Source organism: Chrysemys picta, chromosome 3, assembly GCF_011386835.1.
Source record: "Chrysemys picta bellii isolate R12L10 chromosome 3, ASM1138683v2, whole genome shotgun sequence".
Classification (NCBI taxonomy): Eukaryota; Metazoa; Chordata; order Testudines; family Emydidae; genus Chrysemys; species Chrysemys picta.
The window spans coordinates 199436875-199462344 of NC_088793.1; the positions used below are offsets into that span (position 1 = coordinate 199436875).

The window sequence follows — 25470 nt, forward strand, 5'->3', positions numbered from 1 at the left end:
AGTAAATAAGGAAGTGTTATTTACTCCTCATAACACAAGAACTAAGGGTCACCAAATGAAATGAATAGTCAGCAGGTTTAAAACAAACAAAAGGAAGTATTTTTTCACACCACGCACAGTCAACCTGTGGAACTCTTTGCCAGAGGATGTTGTGAAGACCAAGATTATAACAGGATTAAAAAAAAAAACAGATAACTTCATGGAGAATAGGTCCATTAATGGCTATTAGCCAGGATGGGCAGGGATGGTGTCCCTAGCCTCTGTTTGCCAGAAACTGGGAATGGGTGACAGGGAATGGATCACTTGATGATTACCTGTTCTGTTCATTCCCTCTGGGGCACCTGTCATTGGCCACTGTCGGAAGACAGGATACTGGGCTAGATGGACCTTTGGTCTGATCCAGTAAGGCCATTCTTATGTTCTTATACTTAGATTGTAAATTCTTTGGGGCAGGGACCAACTCTTTGTTCTGTTTGTACCCTGCTTAGCCGAACGAGGGCCTGGTACACGACTGGGGCTACTAAGCCCAACTGCAGTATAAATAATAATATTCTGATGGTGCAGTTTCTGGGTTTGTGGTCAAATTTTGGGAGGATCCAGCTGCCAGCGCTGAGTTTTTGCACTGACATCACACACTGGGGTGCAGCAGGGGCCAGATTCCCTGGCTACTGTGTTGAATTTGGGGAACTGGAGCCAGAAAGTGCCTGGATCCGGGTGCTGGTTCTGGGGTGTTGTAGCACCAAGAGGCTTCGGCCGCAGGAATTTCTTTGCTGTAGCAGGAACAGTATTTAATCAGCGCGGTTTGCAGGAAGGGGGGGCGGGGGGCAGATTTTGGCTGGCTCTAGCTGTGGGATGAGGGATTTTGCAGAGCTGTGGCATGGGATCCGATGCATGGGGGACTGGCTTGGTCCAGGGCAGGAGAAGCCGCTAGATTTGGTCTCTGTGGAGGATGCACTTGGGGTATCGACATCACCAGGCTCCGGCTCTTTCTTTCCCCTTCCTCAGCGCTGCACCCTCTAGGCAGCTGGGCGTCTCCGCGTCGACCAGGGCGAGGCGAGCTTGAGCTCCGCCAGTCACAGCCCGGATGTAGCAGCAGCAGCAGCAGCAGCCCGGTGTCGGCTCCCCCCGCCTGCCAGGGACACACGCCGCGAGCCCGGGCTCGCAGGAACATGGCGCTCGGAGCGGTGTAGCGGCGGACGCGGGAGGCGGCGCGTGCAGCCCGGGCTCGCCTGGCAGCCGGGCACTAGGTAGGCGCGAGGCGGGGAAGGGGCAGCGGGAGCATCGCTGCAGGTTGGGCTCGCGGGGTTTCCCGGGAGATGAAGGGGGCTCGGAAGAATCCATCCCTAGATAGGCAGCTACCGCTCGAGACAGCTCCCTGCAGCGAGAGCTAGCTCGGTAGCGAGACAGCCCGCTTGGGGGTGGGGGGGGTGCAATGGTTTGGCCCTCGGGGCTTTACAGAATCATGCGATTTTCCTGACAGGGTAGGAAAGCGAGCCCTCAGCGTGCCTAAGACCTCGGGGAGGGGTGTGTGTGTGCAGCACTGTGTGTGTGTTGGGGGGGGTGTAGTACATGTGCAAATGGACACTACTTCTTGCAATACTCACGCAGGTAGCTCTCTCCTGTCAATATTGGACCTCTGGGGAAGCAATTAAGAAGCGGGCGTTATCAATAGTAACGATGGGGCTTTAGCATTCTCATGGAGCAGACAGTGACATTTCAAATACACAGGGTCTTTTGTTTGTTTTTCTTGCTGCAAAAAAACTCAGTGACCTTGTCATTTTAGGCACTGAGTAGTGAGAACTGGAATGCTCTCTGTTCCCAACTCTAGTGCAATCATGTCCTGTCTCTCAGTCCCCTCTGATGGGAAAACTTACTTGAGTACTTGTGCATTCAAAGCAACTTTTTTCTTTTGGGGTTTACTTTATGGACGAGGGTGTTTTTGTTTTTTAATAGTATCTACAGCTAACCATCTAAAACAATGGAATAAGTAAGATATAGTCACTTAACTAGTGAACACACATATGTTCTTTGCAAGCTGGTTTATGTAGCTGAAAACACAATGGCAACACTGCTTTGCATTGACAAATGACATTAACATCGTAGATGGATAGAAGATAAAATAATCTATAAAGTGTTCTCTAAACATGTTTTCAATAAAAGAGGAAACATGAATTCTGAGGTATTAAAAGGTCTGGTTGTTTAAAAAGAATGTAAAAATAATCATAAGCAGTCACCACAGTAAGTTTTGTCAAAATGTGTTGTGAAGAAATACATTTTAATTGGAAGAATTAAATACTGTATAACAGCCCAATCTAAGACTAACACTTTGAGAGAGACACAGTGCAGAGACAGGAAAGCCGGGCAAACTGCCAATAAAATCAATAGAAGATAATGCCAAGCCTCTTTGATAACACTGGCTTTAAAATCAAATCAAGCCTTCTCACGTCATTTATTTTTGTCTAATTGCTTTTATGAAAGGAGACGACTTTTTAACGTTTGCCACTTGTGCTGTATTTCTTCATTTCGTACATGCGTGTCACTCAGTGTGATGGGGAGGGTTTTATATAGAGTGTTTTAAAAATATCCGAAGTTCTTTTGAATAATTTATCCCATGCGGGGGAAGAAACCCCAAACCATTTCTACAAGGCCACTGACCTTGTGATGGCCTTAGAGAAGTATATGAGACATTTGACAATGTTGCTTGATTAAGAGAGCACTGGGCAAAGAAATCGTATCAAGCACTTCATAACCATGATCTTTAAAAAGTAGAGGGAGGGTTTGGTTTGTGTTTGTGGTTTGCTTTGTGTGCCTGCATTTGAGGCATATGGAGGAGGAAACTGGGAGTGAGGAAGAGTTCTTAGGAAAGTCCTGAATTAAACGTGTTAGAAATGGTAGAAAATGTTGAAATGTGCAGAAACAGAATAATTTAAAATATGTTGAGGAATGTTGACAAGAGCATCAGGGGCTGTTTTGACAAATCTTTGAGGAAGGATTTTAAAGTAATAGTTATGTGCAAATTGTTTGTTTGATTTGAATCACGGGCAAGACTTTCTCAAGTGGCTGTTGATTTTGGGAGCCAAACTTGATTTTCAGGGGAAGCTGGCTCAGAACTCTCTGAACATCAGGCCCCTTTACGGTGTCACCTGAAAAAGCGAGGCACCCAAAATCCCGAGTCACTTTTGAAAATCTGGGTCAATATACTTGCAGATACTCCGCTTTTAAATTGGGGTTTGGAAATTGTCTTCATGTATTTTATGTATCCTTTTTTCCCTTGTTAGCTCTGAGCATCAGCACCAGAAGCAAACGTATCATGCAATGACATGTATGGTAATTTGAAGGTTCTCAAACTTTTTCATAGGGTGGACCACACATGAATAGTGAGATTTTTCTCATGGACCACCTCCCCTTCTATTCACAAATACATAGACCACCCCTCTTCTCAGTCGTGTTTATATAACATCCCGGTGCTTACATGGAAAATTAATACGAAGGAAGTATTTGGGGCAGCATTTCTCAGAGCACTCAGAGTTGGCCTAACTTTTCTCCCGTTGATGTCCATGATAAAACTCCCGTTGACTTGAATGGGCCCAGAGTTAGGCCAACACTGAGCACTTATGAAAATCCCACCCTTCATTTTATTTTCTTTTTAATGTGATTTAGCAGCTGGAAATTAGGAGGAGAACTAGCACAGTGTGACCGGACAGATGTCGATGGCCCATTAATAGGCCCTCCCGGGACCACAGTGGGTATGTATACGCTGCAGCTGGGAACAAGCTTTCCAACCTGGCAAGACCGACTCGCGCTAGTGGGACTTGGGCAAACACACTAAAAATAGCTCGTTCCCAGGTGCAGTGTAGACATACCTAGTTAGGGAGCCACTGTGCCATCCTTGACTATCTGCATATCCTTGTTGGTGGAGCTGGTAGTGGGTGAGGTTAACAGCTCAATGCATTTTGGTATCAGTGACAGATGTTCCATAGCATTCAGGGCCGGCTCTAGGCACCAGCAAACCAAGCACGTGCTTGGGGTGGCATTCCGGACACTTCGGAAGTTGCGCTCCCGGAGGTTTTTTGTTTTTTTGCTCGGGGCGGCAAAAAACCTAGAGCCGGCCCTGCCTACATTGAGGTTTAGGAAACTCAAGAACTCCCTATTGCAGAGTTGCCTCTAGTAGTGATGTTTCCCCTCTGCAGAACAGACAGGGGATTCAAAGCCCTAAAGGAGTGGATTTCCTGGGGTCGACATGCATCTTGCCATGCCTGTGGAGGTACTAGCCCTGCACACAGCTGCCTTGTCCTCCACCCATGGTAGCATAGCTTGTGTGTTCCCACTGATTGGCCACGCTGCAAAGAGGGAGAGGGGGACAAGTATCCAGGTTTATGTGCTTGGATGTCCACCACCTGTGGAGGAAAGCTCCATATTTTCCTGAGGTCACCCTGCAACGCAGCTGTGCTCTGGCATTCCAGGCATCTAAGAGCTCTGTGGGGTTATTACTGATCTAGTGCAGCCAGGTAAATTGCAGGCAACCATGTGACTGCAGCCAGTGCATGACTGGGCAGTGAACCCTCCGGACCTCTAGTCCGACCTTCAGAGCTAAGTGACTTGTCCAAGCTTGCACAGGAAGTCTGTGACAGATCAGGGAATTGAACCTGGGTCTCCTAGTTCCCTAATCCCTGGACTATCCTTCCTGTCTGTAGAAGGTTATGGTAATGTTATCTTTTTGGTCCTTAAATGGGTCTTAACTTCTGCATCTGAAGAAGTGGGTTTTTTACCCATGAAAGCTTATGCCCAAATAAATCCGTTAGTCTTTAAGGTGCCACCAAACTCCTCGTTGTTTTTGTGGATACAGACTAACACGGCTACCCCCTGATACTTAACTTCTGCATTGTTGTTCTTGCAGTGGGCTTTGTTCTGGCTTTCAAATTTGCAGTGGGCTTCCTAGGTGTGTTTTTGTTTTGTTTTGTTTTAGTTTCAGTAGCACTGGCCACTGTCTCCACTGTGATGATCCATGATTAGATGAATATTTATGTTTGGCTGAAACATCAGGATCCCCATGGTTAACCGTAATGAAAATCAGCATGGAAATACATATTGAGCAAGTTTCTTGCAAAGCATATTATTCTGCAACTATTCTTTCGGGAGTTCAGAAAAAATGCATTATTCATCCATCACAGGACTCACACTGCCGCTGTCATGTATTCTTTTTAGCATCAGTTTTAAATGAGGTATACATGATTCAGCCCTGATCCAATGGTCCTTTATTCAGAGGAACCCCAATTCACTGACGTTTTGCCTGTGAAAAGATATTGACTTAGATACTTGACCAGCAATATTCATTTTCAGTGAAGCTTGGTCCCATGTAAAAAGCTTTGGTTCCCTTTTTCCCTTTTGCTTTTTCTCGCTCTCACGCACACATGCTTGAAACTCAAGTTGACTCTGATGAGTCTATTATCATTCATTTGAAGCTTTTACAATAGCGAATCCCAACTATTTGGCAAGAGTTTGGCATGTACTTATTAAAATCCATAAAGTGATGGCGTCGCATGTTTTAGTCGGGTCTTTGTGCTTTTGATTTTTTTTTCTTCCAAAAAACAAAATGTCATACCATTGAGGGACACAAACAAGTATGTTGGCACACGGTTTCTATGCTTTTTTGGTTTAACGAGAAAACTGAGTGTGTCAGATGTAAATAAATCATAGGATCATAGAATATCAGGGTTGGAAGGGACCTCAGGAGGTCATCTAGTCCAACCCCCCGCTCAAAGCAGGACCAATCCCCAATCATCCCAGCCAGGGCTTTATTAAGCCTGACCTTAAAAACCTCTAAGGAAGGAGATTCCACCACCTCCCTAGGTAACCCATTCCAGTGCTTACACTTCTAACAGGAACTTGTATAGAAATCACCAAGACGCACAATCCACACTTTCAGGATCCAACATGGTGCTGTACATGCATCCACAGAACTCTGCAATAGTACCTGATTTGATTCCTATTGAAATAATTGGAAGACTATTAATTAAATAAGAGAACATAAAATCTGGAAACCTAGCTATGTAAGCCTGGAAGGGACCTCGAGTGGTTATCTAGTCCAGTGATTCTCAACCAGGGGTCCAGGGTCCCCTGAGGGGCTGTGAGTAGGTTTCAGGGGGTCTGCTAAACAGGACCAGTGTTAGACTCGTTGGGGCCCAGGCAGAAAGCCGAAGTCCCACTGCCTGGGGCTGAAGTCCGGGACCCTGAGCAATTTAGTTTCATGGTGCCCCCTGTGGCATTGGGTCCTGGGCAATTGCCCTGTTTGCTATCCCTTAACGCCGGCCCTGGCTCTTATATGCAGACAAACAGTTGTGGCACAGTTGGGTTGTGGAGTTTTTATAGCATGTTGAGGGGGCCTCAGAAAGAAAAAGGTTGAGAATCCTTGATCTAGTCCATCTCCCTGTACTGAGACAGGGTTGAGTATACCTTGACCCTCCCGGACAGGTGTTTGTCCAGCTGGTTCTTAAAAACCTCCAATGATGGGGACTCTACAACCTCTGCTGGTAATCTGTTCTAGTGCTTACCTATCCTTAGGGTTAGAGAGTCTGTCCTCAATCTAACCTGGATCCTCCTTGCTGCAGCCATTCTCTCCTGATTATTTATATTACATTAGGACCTACAGCCCTCAACTGAACTCAGGGCCTCATTGTGGTAAACACTGTACAGATACATAGTTAGAGATAGTCCCTTCCCCCAAAGAGTTTATCATCTACGGCTTTGGCCTGGTTAACTTTAAGGACGTGAGTACTGTAGTTCCAATAGTCAAGGCAAGAAAAGGTTGGGAGGAGAAAGAAAGGTGAAATGTTTTGCTCCAGGTCATCCAGCAGTTCAGTGACAGAGCCATGAACAGACCGAGGTCTCCTGACACCCACGCCAGTGCCCTATTTACTGTGGGCGGCTTTCCCTGCCCTCTCATTCCTCATTTAGATCTGCTATCACAGCCCCAGTACCAGCATCAGGGCATAACAGGATAGCATGGGGGTGGGAGTCATGATTCTGGTGGATAAAGATGCCAATTCTGAAAATAGTTTAAAACAAAGCATTTCAGATGCCAGAAATAAAGCTGAAGATTTTTTTGAAAGACTTATTGTTCTCTGCTAGAGGCAGTTGTAAGGCGAGAGAACATATCACAAGTAAATAGACAGGGAATAGTAAATCTATATACATAGACAGTTGTGATCAAGGAAAGCTACCATGTAAACACCTATATTTCACAAACCACAGGATAAATGCCCAGTAATCACATAATTTGACTTATGCTGCAGTTTTGGATGTCACTAAACTCCACCCATGTTAAAGAGCTCATTGTTTCCATAGTAACTCATGTACTTCAAAGGGGGAAGGGAGGAATCAGAGGTAGACAAGCGAGAGGATAAAAAAAGGCATAAAAAGGTATGTGATGGGTTCTGTAAAGGTTTTATTGCCACATCCTATGTTACACATGAGTAAATCATACCTCTCAAACTTGCAGCGATAGAAAATATATAGCATCCCACACCATTGCAAATTCACTATGACTGCATATAGCACTTTCACTTGACCCAGTCTATTAATATTTTGAGGGCCCAATCCTGGGAGGGACTGATCACCTTCAACTCCCATTGACGTTTAGAGCATGTAGCAACAAGAGATCAAAGTGACTCTGCCTGTAATCCCAAATATCTGGAATAAGATACCCATTCCATTTAAAACAGGCTTCCACATTTTCCAACCTTTTCTCTGTTCAGATCTATTGATTCGTGCATTTAAAAGAAATCTACAAGATAACATTATCAGTTCACTGTAACGTATGATGTAGTATGTCAAAGGTCCTGAAGGTAAAAAGAACCAGATATAAGAGATGCAGTCCCCACTTAATAACAACAAAATGCTTAGAGAGCGGAGGTCTGTAGTGCCAAATGTCCATGACCACGCTGTATGACTGTATTCCTGGCATCTAAGAGCTCCGCGGGGTTATTACTGATCTGGTGCAGCCAGGTAATTGCAGGCAACCACATGACTGTTGCCAGTGCGTGACTGGGCAGTGAACCCTCCTGATCTCTAGTCTGACCTTCAGAGCTCGATATGCAGGGACTTTCTCTTTGAGGCAGGCATGTCCCCACTTAGGCCATTGTTCATACAAATACTAAAATACAATCTCTTCCGTTTCCCCAGGGGAATCTTTTCGCTGTTGTTGGGCTGAGCTGTGCCTTCCCATCACCCTTACTATTGTTAAAAATGTTCTAATACTTCTGACTGAAAGCAATAGAGGGTACAACTACACTTGCATTTTAAGCTGTTTGGCCCAGTGGCTAAAGCATGTAACTGGGAGGCAGGAGATACAGTATGTGCTTCTATTCCTGACTCTACCACTCACTTCCTATGTGATTGTGGGCATGTTACTTCACCTTCCTGTACTGCAGTTTCCTTGTCTGTAAAATATTAAATTGTGATAGCCAGTTCTTTAAAGCTCTCTGGGTAAAAAGTGCTGTATGAGTCCCAGTTCTATTAGGTGCTGAGTGCCGTCTCACTTTCATTTGAAGACAGTAGCATTTGAGGAACCTGATCACCTCAGTCAGTTCTCCATGCCTTGCGGGTGTGGGCCTTATAAATGCCATGCATTTTGTTTTTTTCTGCCTCTTTAAGTCAATAAAAATGATTTCTTTTGACTCTACTTCCACACTGCTTGCAAAGTGTCTTTAGAAATGATCACATGGGGCATGGTAGTACCAGGATACAAAATCGACAGGAATGACAGAGAAGGTCATGCTGGTGGGGCTGGTCGTGGGCTGGTGGAGAAGGTCATGATGGCACTGTTTGTGAAAGACAGCATAGAGCCAAATATAGTAAAAATCTTAAATGAATCAAACTGTACCATGGACTCTCTAGGCCCAGGGATAGAAATTCCATGCTTGAATAATAAGAATATAACAGCATGAACATACTACTGATTACCTGACCAGGATGGTGTCCGTGATTGTGAAATGCTCAGAGATGTTAGAGAGGATACAAAAAACCCAATAAAACTGGGGAATTTAAACTATCCCATTACTGACTGGGAACATGTCACCTCAGGACTGGATGCAGATATAAAATTCTAGACATCATTAATGACTGCTTCTTGGAGAAACTACCCCTGGAACCCACCAGAGGGCAGGCTATTTTTGATTTAGTCCTAAGTGGTGCACAGGATCTGATCCAAGAGGTGAATATAGCTGAACTGCTTGGTAATAGAGACCATAACGTAATTAAATGTAACATCCCTGTAGGGGGGAATATACCAAAGAAACCTACCACAGTAGCATTTAACTTCAAAAAGGGGAACTACACATAATTTAGGAAGCTAGTTAAATGAAAATTAAAAGGACCAGTCAAAAGAGTGAAATGCCTGCAAGCTGCATGGAAACTTTTTAAAACACCGTAACAGAGGCTCAAATAAATGTATATCTCCAAATTAAAAAAAAAAAAAATCAGAGGGCCAAAAATGCTACAGTAACTAAAAAAAGAGTAAAAGATTCAGGTAGAAACAAAAAGACACCCTTTAAAAAAAGGAAGCTAACTCCTACTGAGAAAAATAGAAAGGAGCATAAACTCTGGCAAGTCAAGTGCAAAAGTATAATTAGGCAGGCCAAAAAAAGAATTTGAAGACACAAAAGACACAAAAACTAACAGCATTTTTTAAAAGTACATTAGAAGTAGGATGCCTACCAAACAATCAGAGGGGCCAATGGATGATCAAGGTGCTAAAGTAGCACTCAAGGAAGACAAGACCATTGCGGAGAAACTATATGAATTCTTTGCATTAGTCTTCAAAGCAGAGGATGTGAGGGAGATTCCCACATCTTGAGACATTCTATTTAGGTGATAAATCTGAGCAGCTGTCCCAGATTGAGGTGTCATTAGAGGTGGGTTGGAACAAATTGATAAATTAAGCAGTAATAAATCACCCGGACCAGATGGTATTCACCCAATGTTCTGAAGGAGCTCAAAAATGAAATTGCAGGACTATGAACTGTGGTATGTAACCTATTGCGTAAATTGCCCTCTGTACCAGATGACTACAGGATAGCTAATGTGACATCAATTTTTAAAAAAGGCTCCATAGGCAATCCTGGCAATTACTGACTGGTAAGCCTAACTTTGGTACCAGGCAAATTGGTTGAAACTGTAGTAAAGAACAGAAATTATCAGACACATAGATGAACACTATGTGTTGCAGAAGAGTCAACACAGTTTTTATAAAGGAAAATCATGCCTCACCAATCTATTAGAATTCTTTGGGGGCGGGCTACAAATATGTGGACATGGGTGATCCAGTGGATATAATGTACTTGGACTTTCAGAAAGCCTTTGACAAGGTCCCTCACCATAGACTCTTAAGCAAACTAAGCAGTCATGGGATAAGAGGGAAGATCCTCTTATGGATCAGTAACTGGTTAAAAAGTTAGGAAACAAAGGGTAGGAATAAATTATCAGTTGTCACAATAGAGAGAGATGAATAGTGAAGTCCCCCAAGGATCTGTACTGTGCTGTTCAACATATTAATAAAGATTATTATTATTATTAAAAGCTCTGGAAAAAGGGTGATGTGGCAAAATTTGCAGATGATACAAAATTACTCAAGATAGTTAAGTCCAAGGCTGACTGCAAAGAGTTACAAAGAGATCTCACAAAACTGGGTGACAGGGCAACAAATGGCAGATGAAATTCAGTGTTGATAAATGCAAAGTAATGCACATTGGAAAGCCCGTTGCATAATCCCAACTATACATACGAAATGATGAGGTCTAAATTAGTTGTTAGCACTCAAGAAAGAGATCTTGGAACCATCCTGGATAGTTCTCTGAAAACATCTGCTCAATGTGCAGCAACAGTCAAAAAAAGCTAACAATGTTGTGAACCATTAGGAAAGGGATAAGTAAGTCAGAAAATACCACAATTCCACAGTATAAATCCATGGTATGCCCACACATTGAATACTGTGTGTAGTTCTGGTCAACCCATCTCAAAAAAGATATATTAGAATTGGAAAAAGTACTGAGAAAGGCAACAAAAATGATTAAGGGTATAGAACAGCAACAGTACTTTGACCGGGATTGTTCATCTTAGAAAAAAGATGACTGACATGGGATATGACAGAGGTCTATAAAATCATGAATGGAGTGGAGAAAGTGAATAAGGAAGTGTTATTTACCCCTTCACATAACACATGAACCAGGGATCACCCAATGAAATTAACACAGTAAGTTTCAAACGAACAGAGGGAAGTACTTATTCACGCAAAGCACGGTCAACCTATGGAACTCATTGCCAGGGGATGGTGTGAAGGCCAAAACAGTGATTGGGTTCAAAAAAGAATTAGATAAGTCCATGGAGGATAGATCCATCAATGGCTCATACCCAAGATGGCCAGGGATGCAAAACCATGCTCTGGGTGTCGCTAAACCTCTGTATGACAGAAGCTGAGACTGGATGACAGGGGATGGATCATTCGATTAATTGTCCCATTCTGTTCATTTTCTCTGAAGCATCTGGCACCTGCCACTGTCAAAAGACAGGACAGTGGGCTGGATGGACCATTGGTCTGACCCCGTATGGCCTTAAATTCTTATGTTCTTAAGGCTAAATGTTTTTAGTTCAAAAGTGGTATTATTGATTTCTATATAAAAATCTAAATAGATATCAACAAAAATATTGAAAGGATGTGTTTTTTAGAGCCCAATCCTCCCCTTTCTCCCCCACCCCTGCACTTCCAAGGACCTGGTCCTGTGCCCCTTAAAATAAAACAGGAATTTTATCTTTGACTTAAATGCAAAGGGCCTAAATGTAGCCCACTGTTATGTAGAGGAAGGGAGAAGGCTGTGGCGGAGCCATGCCTGGATATGTGCTCTGAGCTCTGTGTGCCTACACACTACTGAGTTATGTTCCATAGTTGCACTCTCTGAGGAAGCATCAGGGGAGGTCATGGTCACTGAGTTCTGAGCATTTTGGATTGCGGTGGCCTAACCCACTGAGTGCAGAAGGGTTTCAGCAGGCACAGATGATGCTCCAGCCATGGAATAGAAAGGATTGTATCTCCCTTGGCCCCCATGTTGATTGGCTGTGCAAGCCCATGAGGTTGGGCTTTTGCACAGGGAAGCAGAACTTGGGCTGTCTGTTTGTAGAAAGATGTAATTTTTCTGTCCAAATGAATAGGAACATTTTCACGAGAGTGAAGTGAGTGACTAGTGCCATGGGAAATAGGGGATTTTGCATGGGCAGTTGTGCCTCACAATCAGATTTTCAAAACATGCAGTGAAGAAAATTTGCACCCACAATTGCACTCATTTTGCACTCACAGTTGCATGCTAAACACCTCTTTGCTGATTAGCAACATTCCCTCCTGTTTGTGCCTCATTTGCTTTATGTTAACAGAAGCCTTTGTAACTGACAGTAAAATAAGGAGCAGGTGCAAACATGGTTGATCTGATGCTGAGACCAAAATGTTAATTAGTTTATAAAACTAATCCCATTTTTCTAACTATTCTGTAAGGATCTGATCCAAAGCCCATGGGAGTCAATGGAGAAATTCCCATTGACTTTCATGGGCTTTGGATTGGGCTCAAACCTCTTTGCTTATATGTCCTGTTAGCAGGATAACATGTCTACTTGTTTGTAATGTATGTTGGCGCAGACTTTTTGTCCATTGCACTCTGCATAAAACAGTGCACTGGTGAGTTCTTGAGGGGCGGTGGGTAATAAATGCTCTTCGCCTCTGCACAGTCAAGCTGCGCACACACACACACACACACACACACACACACACACACACACACGTGTCTCATGGTGGGAATAGCCCTTGACACACACACCACACAGAGCCTACTGCAAAGCGGGAATGGGTTTTATAAGACAAATGGTTCTTTACAAGACAAAAGATCGGATCTGGCTGACATGCATCTACCATCATTAAAGCCAGTTTCCCAGGAAGCTGTGCACCTGTTAAGGTCCATTTTTAAAAGTTCACTATATTTGAGAGAGTTCAGAGCACAGGAGAGTAGCAAACAATTCTGTAAGTCAGCAAAATATCAGAGAAACATCGGCTGTGCAGGAAATCTTGGAAACTCTTAAGGGATGGGATGGGAAAACACCTAGAAAAGCCCACTTGCATTAAGGACAGCCAGCACGGATTCAGTTACGATGAAAGGCCATACTCTGGTAACCTACTGAAACACTTGAAAGATATTACTGACTGTTGAAGCACCTTGTAGGATTGGGTACGAAATTAGACTAGCCCCTACTCAATTCAGTGTGTAGGTGTGGGCTTATGCAGTAGAGTGACTCAGGGGTACATCAGGAATGGGCAAGTGTGGATTTCAGATTACTTAATGCACTAAAGGAAGTCGCTCTGATTCAGTGGTAGTCTACACTAGAAAAGCTTGGCTGGTATAGCTATACTGGCAAACCCTCCTAGTGAGGGTCACAGCTTATACCATGGAAAAAGTGCTTTTGCCATTATAGCTTATACCAGTTCCCTAACTGAAATAAGCAAAAGCACTTTTTTTTTACTGGTAAAACTGTGTTTACACTAGGGCTTTTGCGAGTATAAAAATGCAGAAACCAAATCACCCCCCTAAACATTACCGCTGCACCAGCATAGGTTTCTCGTGTAGATTCGCCCAGGAGCCAGACTAGCGTCGAGATAGTATTCATACAGCATTGCAGGAGTCTTACCTGCATTTTCCTAACTTGGCAATATGAAGGACTGAGTTAACCCAGCTAAAATTTGAACCTGTGGTTACAGTGTGTGTCGTTATTTCAAAGCGTAGGCTAAGCCAGCTGCAGAATATTCCAGTAGTTACCGAGCAGGAGCGTCTGCTCCTGTTGGGAAGGGGATGTGCCATTACTACTAAAGCTCAGTGCTAGGTTGACTTCAAAACAAAAAGTAACTTATGTGAACCAAGTTATTTCCTTTTACTCTATTTGTTACCAAAACATTTAATTTAGGGGGAAAAAACCCAACATCTGTTTACTATTCTATAAACGCAGTTACTGAATTCTGTGCAAGAGAGAGATGCTCAAAGGACCTGGTCCAGGAGCAACATATAAGGAGTGCATTGCAATCTGTAAGTGGTGACGAGTCTAAGGGAGACTTACGCTGATGTCACTTACATGCTGAGGGGGCCTAAAGTAGATGTCAAATACACTAATACATTTTCCCCTCTGAGTGTCACCAACAGCCGGCTAAATGCCCTTTTCTGATCACTGGGGTTTATGTGCATTGATATTCCTATATGTCACATAGTAGCTTGCAATGTAGCCGACTGAAGTGACTGTGCTCTCCCTGGTATTGTATTACGGCTTCCCAGCACATAAAATGTATGGCCTATAATGATGTGTTTTGGGAGGTGGGATGTTGGTTGCCCTTTAATAGCCTTCTGTGGTTGCAACGGAGTGATATTACTTATGACGGTCAAAGGGTGAGCTAATGGGCATAACTGAAGCAAGTTCTTACGCTGTAATTTTTTGGAGGATAAATTAGGGATTGAAAATAAGCAGAAAAGAAAACAAATTTCAAAAATACTTTGTTCAGTTGCCTACTGTTCCATTATCAGGCCTGTCCCAAAGGAAGGCCCAAGAAAGGCCAAATCCGACTTTATGTCAATGGGAGATTTTCCCTGGGTAAGGCTAGAAGGATCGGGCCCTTATACTGCTCAACTATGAGACCCAAATTGCAAATACACAGTGGTGCTTAAGTCAAAGCAGGGGCTGCAGTAGACACTCAAAATGGCAGGACAGGGGAAGCATACACAAAACACATTAGGGTTACCATTCGTCCGGATTCTGCCGGACATGTCCGGCTTTTTTGAGTTAAAAATAGCGTCCGGGGGGAATAGCGTCCGGGCCTCCGGCAGTCTGCAGCTCTTCTCCCTGTTCCCCCTCCCCTGCTGCCCAGCGCGCCGCTCCGCAGCACTCTGTTCTGAGCGGCACAGTAAGGGGGCCAGGGGCTCGGAGAAGGGGCAGGGAGGTTCTGGAGGGGGCAGTCAAGAGATAGGGAGCAGGGTTGGATGGCTCAGGAGTTCGGGGGGGGTCTATCTGGGGGTTGGGGGTGTAAGGTTTTGGGCAGTCAGGGTAGAGGTAGGAGGTAGAGTCCTAGGGGGGCAGTTAGGGTGGGGGGGGGGGTCTCAGGAAGGGGGCAGTTAGGGGACAAGGAACAGGGAGGCTTAGGTAGGGGGTGGAGTTCTGGAGGGCAGTTAGGAGCAGGGGTCCCAGGAGGGGGCAGTCAGGGGACAGGGAGCAGAGGGGTTTAGATGGGTCGGGAGTTTGGGGGGGGCTGTCAGGGGTGGGGAGTGGTTGGATGGGGCGTGGGAGTCCCTGGTGTCTGTCTGGGGGTGGGGGTATGGATAGGGGTTGGGGCAGTCAGGGGACAGGTAGGGGATGGGATCCTAGGGGGCCAGTTAGGATGGCGGGAAGGTCTCAGGAGGGGGCAGTCAGGGGACAAGGAGTGGGGGGGAGGGTTGGGAGTTCTAAGGGGGGGCGGGAAGTGGGAGGAAGTGGAAGGGGCGGGGCTAGGGCAGGACGGGGCGGGGCTAGGGTGGGGCTCCTCCCATCCTCTTGTTTGATTGTTGAAATATGGTAACCCTAAAACACATGCATTGGGTGCTATAAGGGATCTATTTCGAATACATCTCCAAAGGTAAGACAAAATCCGGGAAATCTACATTCAAGTGGAAATGTGAGTAGTGTTCCTGGGGCAGAAGCTTCATGGTCCCATTAGACAGATAGGGAGAGAGCGAGCTGATTTTCAGGAGCAGGAAGCTTTGGCTTTGAAAAAGTGTTTTCCTGTTTTTTTGCATTACTTTGGAGATATAGAAGGAATAAATCCCTTGTTATAAGACACTGGGTATGTGCGTTATCCATTCTGTGTCTGTGCTTTCCTTGCCCTGTCTCTTTGAGGATCAATTATTACAGCTGTCAGAATTCACATTGAAAATAAGCAGGGCTTTTCTAGTGTTTACAAAATGCTACCTAGACTTCTACACAATGTAAATAATTTAAATGTTTATGCAGAGCATTACCAGCTGAGAAGTAACTTACGATCACTTTGGAGTCTATCTTTAGGAGACTACCATTGCAGCAGCCTACCTCTGGAACGGTAAGTGGCAGGCAAGAAGCCCTTTCTCATGTTAAGACTGGTGCTGCTGCTGAAGAAATCAGTGGGCCGGGGATAATGCATCAGTTGGCTCTCTTTCCTCTAGCTGCAACAGGCTTCATCATTTTGTATTTTGTTGGCACTCGCTAATTCAAATGGAGATATTTTCTGGGCTATATGCAGCAGACATTTATAGGGATGGGTTCAGTCCTGAATTGGGCTGGCTTCTGCTATGGTAAACCAGGGTTCCTGGTGGCAGAAAGCTAACCTGGAGATGTTCACAAATTCTCTTTCACCGAGAGTGTCCACAGGGCAGCACTGGCTGAGGTGAAGGTATGGACAGGGTGGCTGAAGATTTGCTGTTCTAGGGCTTCCCCTGGACAGATTCCACTGGTTGGGCTTTAGTGTAGCTTAGGCTGAAGTTTAAAGCTTCCTTCCCCAAGCAGAACCCTTGAGGGCAGGGAGCAGGGCAAACTACTCCTGCCTTCCTGGGGGTGAATCCCTTCTGGGCAGTTTGAGCCCCCCTGCATTAACAGAGGCTAATTAACCCCATCGGGAGTTTGTCTTTGTGTAACCCACTGGAGAGCATGTTTCAGGTCTCTCTCTGTGCCACTCTGCAAGGGGGTAGCAGTTGTTGCAGCCTTCAGTTGGAACTTATGCATTTGGCTCTGGAAGTCACCCATTCAATACCCAGCGTGTCAGCCAGGATGGCGGTTGTCCCATTTGCATGGTACCATACAGATTTATGGTCCAAATCCTGGCTGAGAAGGTTTGTACGCCCACACTTGTATAACTGTGCACTTGCCTGTTGCGATACTGGTACACATAGCAGAGGATGGCCCTGATATCTCTGACTTTCCCAGGAAACGTGGAGAAATTGCTATACAGACCTTCCCTAACAGCAGTGTTTCCCAAACTTGGGACGCCGCTTGTTTAGGGAAAGCCCCTGGCGGGCCGGGCTGGTTTGTTTACCTGCCGCTTCCGCAGGTTCGGCCGATCGCGGCTCCCAGTGAATCATAGAATCATAGAATATCAGGGTTGGAAGGGACCTCAAGAGGTCATCTAGTCCAACCCCCTGCTCAAAGCAGGACCAATTCCCAACTAAATCATCCCAGCCAGGGCTTTGTCAAGCCGGGCCTTAAAAACCTCCAAGGAAGGAGACTCCACCACCTCCCTAGGTAACGCATTCCAGTGCTTCACCACCCTCCTAGTGAAATAGTGTTTCCTAATATCCAACCTGGACCTCCCCCACTGCAGCTTGAGACCATTGCTCCTTCTTCTGTCATCTGCCACCACTGAGAACAGCCGAGCTCCATCCTCTTTGGAACGCCCCTTCAGGTAGTTGAAGGCTGCTATCAAATCCCCCCTCATTCTTCTTTTCTGCAGACTAAACAATCCCAGTTCCCTCAGCCTCTCCTCATAAGTCATGTGCTCCAGCCCCCTAATCATTTTTATTGCCCTCCACTGGACTCTTTCCAATTTTTCCACATCCTTCTTGTAGTGTGGGGCCCAAAACTGGACACAGTGTTCCAGATGAGGCCTCACCAATGTCGAATAAAGGGGAACGATCACGTTCCTCGATCTGCTGGCAGCCATGGTTCGCTGCTCCAGGCCAATGGGAGCTGCTGGAAGTGGTGGCCAGTACGTCCCTCGACCTGTGCCGCTTCCCGCAGCCCCCAATGGCCTGGCCAGTGGGAGCTGTGATTGGCTGAACCTGCGGACACGACAGGTAAACAAACCAGCCCGGCCCACCAGGGGCTTTCCCTAAACAAGCGGCGTCCCAAGTTTAGGAAACGCTGCCCAACAGGTACCATCAAAGGGAAGCATAATGGGACAAGGCTTATGGATCGAGGGACCTGGCCCATTTGTTTACACATGTACACTTCCTGACCCAACAAGATGCTCTGTGAACAGCTCCCATATAAATTCATCCCATCCTAAGGACAAATCCTGCATCCCTTAGCCACGACATAGATAGATTTCCCAGCAAAGTTAATAGGAGTTTTGCCTGAGTGAGAACTTTAGGATTTAAGGCCTTATCCAATGTTCATTAAAGTCAATGGGAGTTTTTCCATTGACTCCCAAGAGTATTGGATCTGTCCTTTAGCCCTTTAGGAATAGATTGTGCAATGGACATTAGGTAGTAGTGGTTTTAACTGGATGTGGGGGCACATGAATAACACTTTTATGTTTGAGGGAACATTATGTCTGCTTTACAGCACCTGGAGGAATTTGCTCCATAGTTTTTTGCAGTATACATTTTTTGGACCACATCCTGATGTCTTTATTCAAGACAAAACTTGAGGTTTGACTGAGTAAGGGCTTCTAGATTTTGCCAGTAGTATTTTGGTATCCCAGTGTACACTTCTCTTACCTTCTGTTTGCATTATTATTTGACATCCCTCTTTTATTGGTGTACTTGTGTCTTGCTATTATACTTTTGCTTTAGCATCCAATTATATATAAGAAAGGAAAATATTTTGTTACCCTGATTTAGCTTGAAATTAAACTGAAAGCAGTTTGCACATATGGAATTGTTATTTAGTGGAAAAACTGGTGATAATTGCCAATTAAAGCTTTCTTAGAGAGAAGTATTTTTATATGTTGTACTTTCAAATTGTCATTCAAAACAAAGATTGGATAATGCATTGTATCATAGATGCAATTCCCTTTTTTACTTGTTATGCAGTCAACTCATTCAGTGAACCTGATCTACTCAAAATTTGCCTTTAAGAGTTCACTCTTTCCATCCATTCTTCTTATATGTGATTGTTTCAGTAGCTTTTGTAAACCTCTCTGATAAAGTACAATAGGTTAATTTCATATTCTGGAAGAACAGAACTTTAAAGGAAGACTAGCTTTGAAGTGTCTTTTCTGCAACATCTTCTCAATTCTCTTCCCTGCCACTCAGCAATGCGCCTATCTGCAGTTGTTCTTCCTAGTTCACTAGCATTATATGTTAACTTCCTCATTATTACTTTGTTAACACATGTGAATTCTTGGGCGGGAGGAACCCTTGAAATGTCTTCTAAGAATACAAGACGTTTCTACACCCATTAGCTGCTTGTGACCATAGCTCACTCTTCCCAGTAGAGACGGTGATGTATGTTTTCTTTTATCTTCTTTGTAATGAAATTGTAATCAGAATTATTGGATTATGGGAGCATGAATGGAAGGGAAAGTGTATAAGGAGTTTGGGTTTGGGATAGAGGAGCAAAATGGTCCGTGATAATGTAGGTGGTAGCAGTTACTCAATATGCTACGGACAGAGATCCTGATCCTGCTTCCAAGCACATTGCTTTATGGCTTGAAAAAACAGCTACCAGGTAAAATCCTGGTTCTGCTGAAGTGAATGGAAGTTTTGCTAATGAATTTAATAGGGTCAGGATTTCACCCACAACATTTAAGCATTTAAGGGCTGACGTTAATGACAGTAGCTAGTCTCGCCAAACCCAAACTTTCAAAGATCGGGAGTCTGGTCCCAAAGTGTCCTGAGACTGGCTTAAAAATCATGAGATTTTAAAAAAATAATAAAACTCCGGCCTTTTTATGTGCCTTCAAGCTTTTGAGCCTTTATGGTGCACTTGGGTCACCTGCCAAGCTTTTCTCTGCAACTTTGTGGCCAATAATCCTTTTTTTAAAAAAGCAAAGCGGAGAGTCTCATGTGATCAGTTGACTCCAGGGCTGAGGAGGACTTGTGATAAAATCACAAGAGTTGGCAACAATGAGTAGCTGACTTTCCATGGTCCTCAGCGAGACGTGCTATGTATTTTACTTATTACAGGAGAATCCCTATTTTATGAACTAATTGGGGATTGAGGAGTTCCTAAATCTCGAGATTACATAAATCTGGTACATAAATTGCAATATGGTGCACTGAATTGCTTTCTTGCCCTTCAAACCAGTGCAAACCAATTTTGGGACGTGAAGAGATGTCAACTTGATCTTCATCAGCATCACTTTTATTTTGTGATCCTCCCGTATCCCCAGGGAAAAAATTGTTCAGCGCCAGAACCTTGGTAGAAGTGGAGAGCCATGAAGCCCCGCCCCTCTCTGGGGTCCTGCCCCTGCTCCTCTTCTCCCTGAGGCCCCACCCTCTCCTTGGCCCCACCTCTGCTCCTCCTCTTCCCCCCATGCCCCTGCCCCTCTCCATGGCCCCACTCCATGCTCCTTCTCTTCCCCCAAGGCCCAACCCCCTGGTCAGGATGGAAGCTGGAGTGCCCGAGAGCAGCCTGGACAGGGGGGCTGGTTTTCCTGAGAGAAGTCTCCAGCCCATGTCCCCACCACCCGGGGTGTGCCATCCAAGGCAGGTGGAGGGTCCGGAGCTCCCCACAGTGTCCCAAGCTCCCTGCACAGCTCTTACCTGCCCCAACTCTGGATTCTGGCTTGGCCAGGGGGTGGGGCCTTGGAGGGGGGGAGAGGAGGAGAAGGGGTGCAGTCTCATGGCAAGGGATGGCTCAGCCCTCCACTGGTAAGAGATTGGCACCATGGGCAGGGGCTGCGCTTCGTGGTGGAAGAGCTGATCAGCTCCCTTGCCATGAAGCGCAGCCCCTACTGGCACCGCTCCTGCCTGCCCAAGGCTTGCAGTTTGGGGGGGACAACACAGCCCCCTGCCCCCCAAACAACACCCATGGTAAAAAGTGGACAGGCATGCTGCTCCCCCTTTTAAAAGTGCCCCCCCCGCCCCTCCCACCCTGGGTTCTGGTGCCTCTGGTCGGTTGTAAGATTGGAGTTCATAAAAGTGAGGTTCTACGGTATTTTGAATTTAAAGAACCATAAAAGACCCTCTCACCTGGCAGGGTCCTAGAGCTCGGGCTCCAGCCTACACAGGGCATCTACACAGCAATAAAACAGCCCCGCAAGCCTGAGTCGGCTGGCATGGACCAGCCATGGGTGTCTAGTTGCTGTGTAGACATACCCCAAGGAAGCTCCAGCTTGAGTATTTCTGCAGCAGGCTGGCATGGAGGACAGATGAGCTCCCTGGTAGGCTGGATCCAGCCCATTTAGCACTTTGTAGCTTAAAAGCAACATTTTAACTCCACCCAGACGGCACTTGGCAGCCAGTAGAACGCTAGCGTTGTGTACTCATGGCAGGGTTCTCCACAGAGGCGTTCTGCCTTCCCGAGCTCTCTGGCATGCTGGTCACACAGGCTCAAGGTACTGCCCGTACACACTATGATGTGGTGTGTTGCCTGATTCCCACTGTGGCCACGGAGTTGTGAAGCCAGGGGTGTGTAAGGGCCAGACAGAATATGCCCCTACAATATTTATTCAATTTACATAACACCAATAAGACATGTCCAGGCAAAAAGCTCTGGGTGCCATAACACTTAATTAGAATTACAGGGGCAAATGGTAGGTACCCAGCAGCCAGAAAAAATCATATTCAAATAGTGAATTAGCTCAGCCAGCCAATAAATCAAAGCTGCAAGACAGTTTCCTTAATTCCCGCTGCCCCACCACCCACTACTCTCGGAACACAAATACATTGTGCCCAGATCTTACAATGTGCGCTGCTTCAGAGCATGGGGGAGCAAGTCCCAGAGATCTGGAGCCCTCACTGATGATGCCCAGCCAGCCGGTCTCTCTTGCATAACTAAGTAAACAGCAAGCTCCAATACTGAATAATATTATAAAGCAATCAAATGGAATAACTGATACTATCAGGGAAATGTCCATGGAGTGGAACCTCGCTAATGTGCATTTATAGCAGGAGAGGTGCTGTGCAGATTAGCACAGTTTGTGAATTAGCAAATAAGGCCCCAGTTTAGGAAAGCAATTAATTCTGAGCTTAAATTCTATTGATTCCAATGGCAGTCAAGCATGTGCATAAAGTTAAGCGCACATTTACGTGTTTTATTTGTTTGTGATGCTTTTCCGAATGGGAATGCTTTCCTCAATCAGGGTGAAAGAAAATAAGCCCTGCAGTAAAAAACAGAATCCAGGATACAGCTTCACAATTCAGTTGTCAAGTGTAGTTTAGTTGTAATTATTTATGGCAGGGCTTCACGGCACACTAGTAAATGCATATTTTGTACAAGGAATACAGTTTTAGAAATGAGAGACCTCACTACAGCTCTCAGCTAGTAAATCTTTGCTGCTGAATGTGGTGAGACGGCAGGGTCCTTTATCACAATTAGCCGGTCTGAGGTTTAGTGAAGTGAGAATTTGCTGTATTTGTCATCCGATGTTCTCTAGAATCGTTGTTCATCTCTTCCTCCTATTCAGCTCATATCCCCCTGAAGACGATGGGAGTTAGGCCAGAGGGAAGACAGTAGGGTTGGGCACCTTAAAAATCTTTTAACGGGGTAATTGGACAGGTTGTAAAATGTCAAGGTCTATGATTTTGGAAGGGAATGGGTCTTTGATCTTTGTAAAAGAATGGTTTATTACGCAGTGCCTCATAGTAGAAAAGCAGACTAGGAAGTAATGATTCAAATTCTAACTCTGTTGGGCTGGTTAACAATTCAAATTAGTTTTACAAAGGGATTTGGAGTAGACAGAGTACCCTTTGATACAGTGCAGCCAACTGAAAAAGGGATTCCAAATAATCCAGATTGATGTGTAAAGCCGGTTGTTAGTCCTTAGATGAGATTATTTGAATATGACCAATGCTTGGGAAATGGGGTGGTGCCATTGGGAGGATTTGCTATGAGATCATGATGACGGAAGCAGAAACCATTGTGGTGAGCTGTTTGGGAGCAGCTGAAAAATTCTGGCAGTTTAGAAAAAAAGAACCGCTAAGAAAATGTGGCCATAGAAGGAAGAGTGTGAATACAGAAATAGCAATGCTTGCTTTTCCTCTTCCAAAGGTTGAAAACATTATTGCTCCCAATTTCCCTGTGAGGTAGGTGGCCAGATCCTCTGTTGCCGTAGCTTCACTGAAGGCAGTAGAGTTGCATCCATTTTCATCAGCTGAGGATCTGGCCCAGTCAGTATATTGACAGATGGGTAAATTGTAACACAGAGGCTGACACTTTCAAAAGCAGGTCAAGCTTCGGATACCCACCTTTAGGCATTTACCTTCTGCTGGGGCCTTGGTGCTCTGCTTTTGAAAGGTGGGCCATTGAGGTGCAAGCAAATGCAACCTTCTCACTCCTGGGACTCTTCAGGGAACCAGCACTACCCAAAGTGTGAGTAGTGCTGGCCAGGGGAGGTCCATGGCTAGGCCAGCTGAAGGACGCTCTAGTTCAGCATGTGTACAACGTAGCCTCACCAATGGAGCCTCTGGCACATTTTAAAGCATCTCTTCTAATCGCTGGCAGAACCCTCCAGAGAGATGGTGTTTAGTCAGCATGCCCTCCCACAGGTAACTCCCCTTTGGGGTGTAGCATTATGCTGTCCGTGTGAATGGTTCATACAACTTTACAACTTGAGGTTGGTGAAATTTTTCAGACAAACTTTTTTTTTGCTGAAAAATGCAGATTCAGCAACACCAAAACTTTTCTTCAATTCATGTTGGTTTCCCTGAATTGTTTCACTTGAAAAAAAGACACAAAAATATTCCCCAAAACATCAAAATTTTATTTCAACATTTTTTAAATGAAATGTTTCAATTTTTTGGTTCAAAGCTTGAGTCTTTTTTTCCCCCAAAGTTTCCTTTAATTTTACTTTAAAAAAAAAACAAACACCAAAACCACTTTCAAATGGCTGAACTCTAAATGGAATGTTTTGATTTTGTTGACATTTTTTTTTTGACCCAAACAATTTTTATTTTGTTTCTTAGAATTCCCAGTGAATTGAAAAATCCAATATTTGCACAACTTTGCTTGCAAAACAAGTTGATCTCCAAATTACCGAAAAACATCAAAGCTTCTCTTACTTCCTGGAAGAAGTTTTGAGACAAGATGTGTAAAGTGGGCAAAGGGAAAGTAAACACCAGATTCCGACTCTATAACTAACACAAATACTGAACCCTTTCAGAATGCTATTGACTCATCATTCTTTTCCTACTATAAGAACTTAACCACATAGTGAAGTATGCCTTTGCCTACTCAGGTCATATCTACACTTACCGGGGATCGACGCTGCTGCAATTGATGCAGCGGGGGTCGATTTAGTAGGACTAGTGAAGACCCGCTAAATCGACCTCAGAGCACTCTCTGGTCGACTCCGGTATTCCACCGGAACGAGAAGAGTAAGATAAGTCAATGGGAGAGCATCTCCCCTCAGCGCAGTGCGGTGTAGACAACCTAATCAACCTAAGCTATGTTGACTCCAGTTACGCTATTCACGTAGCTGGAGTAGCGTAACTTAGGTCGACCTACCCCGACAGTGTAGACAAGGCCTCAGAAGCACCTGAAGTGATGCAAGATGAGTTTACATGAAGTAAGCATCCTTGAGTAATAGTTTTCCCAAGCTGACTACTCACAAAAGAGTCATTTCGGTGTAATTGATCCAGACTGTCTCTTGCCTCAGGAGCCAAGGAATTAAACTTCCAGTGCAATGTTTAAGACATATGTGACACCCTGAAACCCCAATATTCACCACTGTCATTTAATTAGGATATGTTTTGTACAAAGTATGTCTTGTGAGGTATCATTCTAAAAGTCTTGATCTGCTAGACATTAATATCTTGTTGGATTGTATCTGTTATTGTGGTTTGTGAAGTTATGAATTTTGGCTATATATGTGTTACTGAAACATGTTGTGAGGTTGAAAACACCCACAAGCAGCCTTTCAGATACAACAGTAAAAAAGCCAAACAATGTTAATGACTTATTGAGGAAATGCACACAAGCACAAGGATTACCCCAGGAACTGTGTACAATAGAAACCTCTCAGAGATAGCACTACACAATGGGAACTGTGTGACCCAGGTCACATCAAACGAGCAGGAAGATACAAAAGGGGGACAATGACATCATTGGGGGACCTCACTCTCCCTGCAGCCACACACCTGGAAACACCTGAGGGACAAGGACTGAACTGTGGGAAGTGATGGTCCCAGGCTAGAAGGATCTTTAGCCTGTGTATGAAAACCTGGGAAAGCCAAGGCGACTTTTGCCTTAAGAATCTGCCAGCCAGTTTATCACTCAGGGTGAGAATTTGTTAATTTATATCCTACATATCTGGTGTGTTAAGCTCAGTTTGCAGGTTTTGTTAATTTACTAAGGTAATCTGCTTTGATCTGTTTGATATCCCTTATAATAACTTTAAATCTACTCTTGTACTTAATAAACTTATTTCGTTTTAAACCCAGTTTGTGTAATTCATAACGGGGGGTGGGATGGGGGCAGGGAAGCTGTGCATATCTCTCTCCATGTTGAGGGAGAGGGCGAATATCAATTAACTTATGCTGTACAGTTCACTGTGCAGCGCAAGACAATACA

The 25470-nt window shown here is 44.7% G+C and overlaps 1 protein-coding gene across 17 annotated transcripts in view; it reads left to right on the forward strand.

The window, feature by feature from the left end:
- Positions 1 to 837: 837 nt before the first annotated feature.
- The window catches only part of PAK5 (p21 (RAC1) activated kinase 5), a 188872-nt gene continuing 164239 nt past the window's right edge, over positions 838 to 25470 (forward strand). For 4 of the 17 annotated variants that reach the window (XM_065589791.1, XM_065589788.1, XM_042846886.2 and 1 more), the window contains exon 1: positions 1106 to 1247. The gene's annotated coding sequence lies outside the window, so the exon portion shown is untranslated. Of the gene's footprint in view, positions 1248 to 25470 lie in introns of all 17 variants that reach the window. The other 13 variants (XM_005287413.5, XM_065589786.1, XM_042846868.2 and 10 more) reach the window with 8 other exon arrangements.